Raw genomic sequence first — 6,239 nt, forward strand, 5'->3', positions numbered from 1 at the left:
TTAAGGCTAATTTCTTTGTGTAATGTGGTCTACAAGATTGTTTCTAAGGTTATGGTCAACCGATAATATTATGGCATCGTTTTAGATTATGCACTACTTGAAGCGCAAGGTGTCTGGAAAGGAAGGAGTCATGGCGTTAAAATTTAATATGAGTAAAATGTATGACAATGTGAAGTAGAATTATTTTAGATTTATGCTTCAGTCACAACATTTGGTGCAATAGGCCTGATCCATATTTATGAAAAAAAATAGTAATTTTTTAATATTTTTAAATTAATTTGTAAGGCACAAATTAATTGTTTCAACAAATGAATTTTTTTTATTATATTAATTATTGTTAAAAGAAAAAAAACCTTTTGCCAACAAAAAAATGGTAGAATTAATAATTTCGGATATTATTTTATAAATAATTTAAACATTTTAGAAAATATACATATATTTAAAAAATATTTATACAGAAAAAGTTATAAAATATAGATGAATTCTAAATATATTTTTTTAGATTTAATTCGTGCTTACATGTCATGCTTTTGTACTAATAATTTGTACTTTTGTGCTTGTCGTGCTGTACTTAAATCCATATTTTTTATGTCATGCTCAGACCCATATGTATTTGTGTCTTGCCGGGCTCAAACTCAAATTTTTTCGTGTCGTGCCAAAAAGTCAAGCCTGAATGTACAACTTTAAAAATTAGGCTATTTAAGATTCTCCTCGAATTATAACTTATGTATTATTGTGTCCCTTGAATTTTTCAGCCTATTAAAAATAGTCCCCGAACTATTCACAATATTATAACTTGGTGCTTCTATCAAATTTTATTTACTTGCTCACATATAATTTCGATTATATAAAGAAAACCGAAGCTAAAAAGAAAAAAAATATATATATATCCTTGAGCACTTTAGGCTTCGATTATTTCAAAATAACCGAAGCCTAAGAATTTTCAAAATTCTAAATGAATTTCGGACCATAATAAAACCTTAAAGAAACCCTAATATATACTCAGCCGCCTCACTCATAATAAAACCCTAATAACCCTAAAATTCTCTCTCTGACTATCTTTCTCGATGTCATGCTCAGTCTAACCACCATCGACCCTAGCACTCACCCCAACCCCGAAAAACCTAACACCACCGATGCCCTAACCCTTTTTTTTTCGTGATCTCACTATTTTTCTTTTCATGTTTGCAGGTCTTTTTTTGTTTTTTGTTTTAATAACACAGTTGTGTGTGTTAATGTTATTCTAGACTATTAATTTTTGGTCAAACCAAACTCACTTTCTCTATTTTTTTTATCTATACATATATAGTTATCATTTTTTATTGGACTGAAAATAAATGAATAATACATAAAAAAAAGGACCTATGATTTCAATTATATGTTAATAACCGAAGTTATAAGGATTGAGAATCCACATATATGCACCTTATGACTTTTGTTAGTCCTACCAAATAACCGAATAACGAAAGCCATAAGAGGCCTTTTTGCCTTCAATTTATTTTGACTCCTTTTCGCTTCGCCTGAAACGCTTCGACTCCAAATTTTGTCAAAACGAAAGCTAAACACCCAAAAAAAACCAAACCTAAAAGGCCATATAGTGTGTGTTTTCTTTTTTTATAATTTTAACCACAACTTTTAGCACAGTAATTATTTAAATTATTCACTTAACTATTTTTACAGAAAAAAAATAAAAAAAAAACTATAGCATCTTATTTGTATATTTTAAAATTATGCACTTATTTAATTATTTTTTAATAAGTATATTATGTAAATTTAAATTCAATGCATATGTTTTCAATAGTAATATAACTATATATTTAATTTTAGTTTGTGAAATAAAGTTATATATGAATTCAATTTTAAAAGATAATTATAATTTTTCCATTATCATGGTCAGAGCATATAATCATATAATATGGGAAATTTGATTTTCTATACTTTGAAAATAAAAAAATTTGATTCCTAAACCAATAATTTAAACCCTAAAAGAACTATACCATTTTTTTTTCAAAACCCCAAAAATACCCCCAAACTCTCACAGCATCTCTCTTTCTCTCTCTATCTCGGCCGGTCCCAAGAATCCCACACCCCAGGTCCGATGGTCGGACCATGGGGTCCGATCGGACCCCATGGTCCGACCATCGGACCTGGTTTTTTTTTTTCCTTCTTCATTCGATTTGAGAGAGACTTAGAGAGAGGGGGCCCGATGGTCGGACCATGGGTCAGATGGGTCCGATTGGTCGGACCCCCATCGGACCTGGGGGCTTTTTTTCCTTTTTTTTTTTTTTTTGGCTTTCGATGACCGGCGGTGAAGAGGGGGCGTGGGATTCGTGGGCTTCGACCGCCGGTGATGGGGGGCCTGGGATTCGTGGTCGACGGGGGTGAGGGTGGTTCGGGTTGGGGTTGACGTGGGTGAGGGTGGTTCGGGTGAGGGTGGGCGGTTGGGGTGAGTTAGAGGGAGAGAGAGATGATGCAGAGAGAGAGAAAATATTGTGAGGGGGGTATTTTTGGGGTTTTAAAAAAAAAAGGTATAGTTTTTTTAGGTTTTAAATTTTTGGTTTAGGGAAATTTTTTTTTGATTTTCTAAGTATAGAAAATCAAATTTTCCTATAATATTGGGTAAATACTATTTTATATTTTTGCATTGCATTATCTATTTTGTTAAACGACAACTCACTTATACTTTTTAAATTAGAGCAAAATAGATCTTAAGTTTAATTTTTGTCAAATTAAGACATATAATAACCTAACTTAAAAGGTATTATGAGACATCTGACTATAGTTTTTTGATAAAACTCACTGCATATTGGTTATTTAATAAAAAAATTGACAAAAATTAAATTCATGATATATTTTGCATAATTTAAAAAAAAAAATACAAAGTTCGAATTGACATCTAACAAAATAAAAACTCCCATCAATAATTTTTATGTAGAAAATAAAAAAAAAATATTTACCTATAATATTTGTTAAGATATATATACATGAAAATCTAAATTCAGTTATAATAATATATAAATTTTATATTTTTCCTTCGTGTATAATATTCCTTTGTACGAACGACCATGAAAATGATTTAACTTAAAGAATTTGAAGACAAAAAAAAAATATATACGAGTTGTAATGTTTTTAGTACTTGGAGAATAGAAGAGATAAGATGCGAGAGGTTTACTAGGTCAGTGTCATTTCATTAAAGAGAGAGTACCTTAAATAAACTTAAAGTATAGCATATAAGAATTTACCCTACATATCTTACTTTTTAATCTTTTCAAAATAAAATAATAATTTTAATTCAAAAATTCAAAATTCATGCCCACACCAACTCCATTCTCCTACCAATTTTGCGCCACAAATATATATTTGCTCTCCTATAATACATAATAATATATAATTTATAATAATCAATGTCTATATGTAAAACTCCAATTTATCTCCAAAAAAAAAAATATGTAAAACTCCAATATATAGATATACATGACATTATTTTATAAAGACAATTTCTCTTGTTCATAAGATCGAATTTTTTCGTTGACGACTTAGGTTGGTCGGTAAGCTCATTGATCAATCTATAATGTACAATTTTATTTTGGTGACACATATAATAAAAGATTTTCTTTTTCTTTTTTGAAACGGGATAAAGATATTTATTTATTAAGAAAATTCTTTACTATATGTAAGTATTTTATTTAATTTTTGGGATAATTACGGCAAAAGTCTCCAAAAACTTGAAGTTGATGCTGATTAGTCCTCAACCTCAAAAATTGGCGGTGAAAATACCTAAGGTCCCAATTTTTCTTTGTCCGTTGGTCCTTTTTCTAACGGATTCGTTAAACCCAAATAAATGCCACGTGTCAATTTTTTATTGGTCCAAATAATAATTTTAATTAAAAAAATTTAAAATAAAATAAAAAAACTAAAAAATATATTTTAAAATTATAAATTTATTTTATTTTATTTTATTTTATATTTTCTTTTTTTATTATTCAACCTCAAGAGAATAGAACCGAAGAAAAAATCAGCAAAAATAAATAAACTGACACATCATATATCAAAGAACAAGCAGATAAGATCTCATTCAATTACAATTTCATATAAATCCAAATCCAAATCCAAAACCAAAATCAACCACCCATACGGATCAGCCTGATTCAATGAAGCAATTTCGATTTCAATTCACCGATCTACAAATCGCATATGCACACAAATAAGCACAATCGAATCAAAATCAATGGAAATTTAAGAAAACCAGAGTGAAAAAAATGAAGAAATCGAAATGAAATGCAGAGAAAAAGAAAGAATGTTACTTTCTTGCGGAGACCAGAGGTTCCAGGCTTCATTGAATGAACCCAGAAAAAATCGAAACCCAAACCCCGCCCAAATCTGACGCCGGCCATTCTCAGTCCTGCAAGCTTGAAATGAACCCAGAAAAATCGAAACCCAAACCCCGATATTCCACCCTCGAGCCCCTTTCCCGTCCGTCTTTCTCCTTTTCTCCTTCTCGGATGTGCGCGACAGTGGTGGTGCTCCTCATCTTCTTGGAGACTGTAAAATCATACATCTTCTTCTCTGTTTTCTGGGCTTTTCATTATTTTCTTTTTGGGTTATATTTGACTGAGATTTTTTTGGTGATGGTGAGGAGCCACTGGAGAAGGGGAAAGGTTGAAGAAGAAGGTAGAGAGAGGTAAAAAAACAAAAATGGAAAATTTTAAAAAGAAGAAAGAAAAAACGAAAAAGAAAAAGAAAAGATAATAATTTATAATTTTAAAAGGGAAATTTGAATTTCCATGCTTAAATTACTTAATAATTTTTCCCCTAAATGCAAAGTTAGTAAAATTGGTGATATATAACAACATTTCTAAATTTCCTAAACTAACCCTCTCATTTGAAACCCTCTATCTTCCTCTCTCTTCGTCTCTCTCAGCCCAATCCCAATAAAATACTGAAGTTCCCCCTGAAAAAAACATCAAAAAACAACATAAAACTTGAATTAGAAAACTATTCAAACTGAAGAGAATCAACCAACCACCAAGACTAAGCAACTATATCTCCCTATAAAATACTAGAACTAGCCAAAGGGATTACCCTTTGGCTAGTAACAACTAAATTATAGCATTCTACTTCATAACCTTCATAGGATCCCTATTCCTTACTTTTACCCTTTTAAAATCCAACATAAATAAAATTTCCTTTTAATACCCATTATTCCTTAAATATTCAATATATTATATACTAATTATTTCATTTTATCTCTTAAAAATATTACTTATTTATAGACTAAAACATGTCAAAATCCTTATTAAGTCAAATTATTTATTATTTTATTTATAGCGTAAAACATGGTATCTATAATATTTATTCAGCCTAAATTAAACCAAAATTGTATTAATATCCTTAAAACTTAAGATTGCACTTTTCACATTCAAAAGTAACATTTTCCTAATACCACTTAATCATATATTTAATTAATAAAATTAAACTAGCATTAATTAATCCAATTCGGTATTATGACATAATGCTTCCTTATTTATTTTTTAAATAGATAACCTCCTAATTATTATACCACTCAAATTATTATAAAAACTATTCATATTAGTATCTTCTTATTCAACTAATAAGGCAATAATCTCAATACTTCATTAGCATTTACTTCCCATTTATTTCAATATCTTCCCAAAAATAAAAAAATAAAAATAATAAAACAAAATATTCTTAATTCACAATTAATGTCCCTACCTCCAATTTATTACAGAATCCCACATTTATAATTTATATACCAAAATTAATATTATGTTATCTATAATAAACTCATATTTATAATTTATATCCCCACATTTATAATTTATACAATAAAATTATATTATTTTATATATCTATTTATGGTAAAAATCATATTTATAGACAATATAAACAAATTAAAATTAACTAATATAATCACAAATCAATTCAGCTTAATTATTCTTATTTATTATCTATAAAGATGGGTTGGAATACCACCATCATAACCAATACTAAACCTTCTAATTATTTTAGCCATTCAATTTACTAGAAATTATTTATATTCGTATCAATCTGAACAACAAAAAATAATAAAAGCAATACTCATTAACCTTTACTATCCATTTATTTTAATATCTTTCTAATAATAGAATAAAATCAAAAATATCTCCAATTCACTTTTAATGTCTCCACCTCCCATTGATTATAAAATCTCCACATTTATAATTTTTACACCAAAAAAT

General features: G+C 28.6%; 1 long non-coding RNA gene across 1 annotated transcript; it reads right to left on the reverse strand.

Moving 5' to 3' along the window:
- Nucleotides 1-4,015: 4,015 nt before the first annotated feature.
- On the reverse strand, nt 4,016-5,463 carry LOC133032621 (uncharacterized). Its single transcript, XR_009685212.1, has 2 exons — nt 4,305-5,463; nt 4,016-4,181 (listed from the first exon to the last, which is right to left on the reverse strand). It is a non-coding gene; the product is annotated as an uncharacterized LOC133032621 (long non-coding RNA).
- Between the last annotated feature and the right edge of the window lie 776 nt (nt 5,464-6,239).

This window comes from Cannabis sativa, chromosome 1 (assembly GCF_029168945.1).
Source record: "Cannabis sativa cultivar Pink pepper isolate KNU-18-1 chromosome 1, ASM2916894v1, whole genome shotgun sequence".
Classification (NCBI taxonomy): domain Eukaryota; kingdom Viridiplantae; phylum Streptophyta; class Magnoliopsida; order Rosales; family Cannabaceae; genus Cannabis; species Cannabis sativa.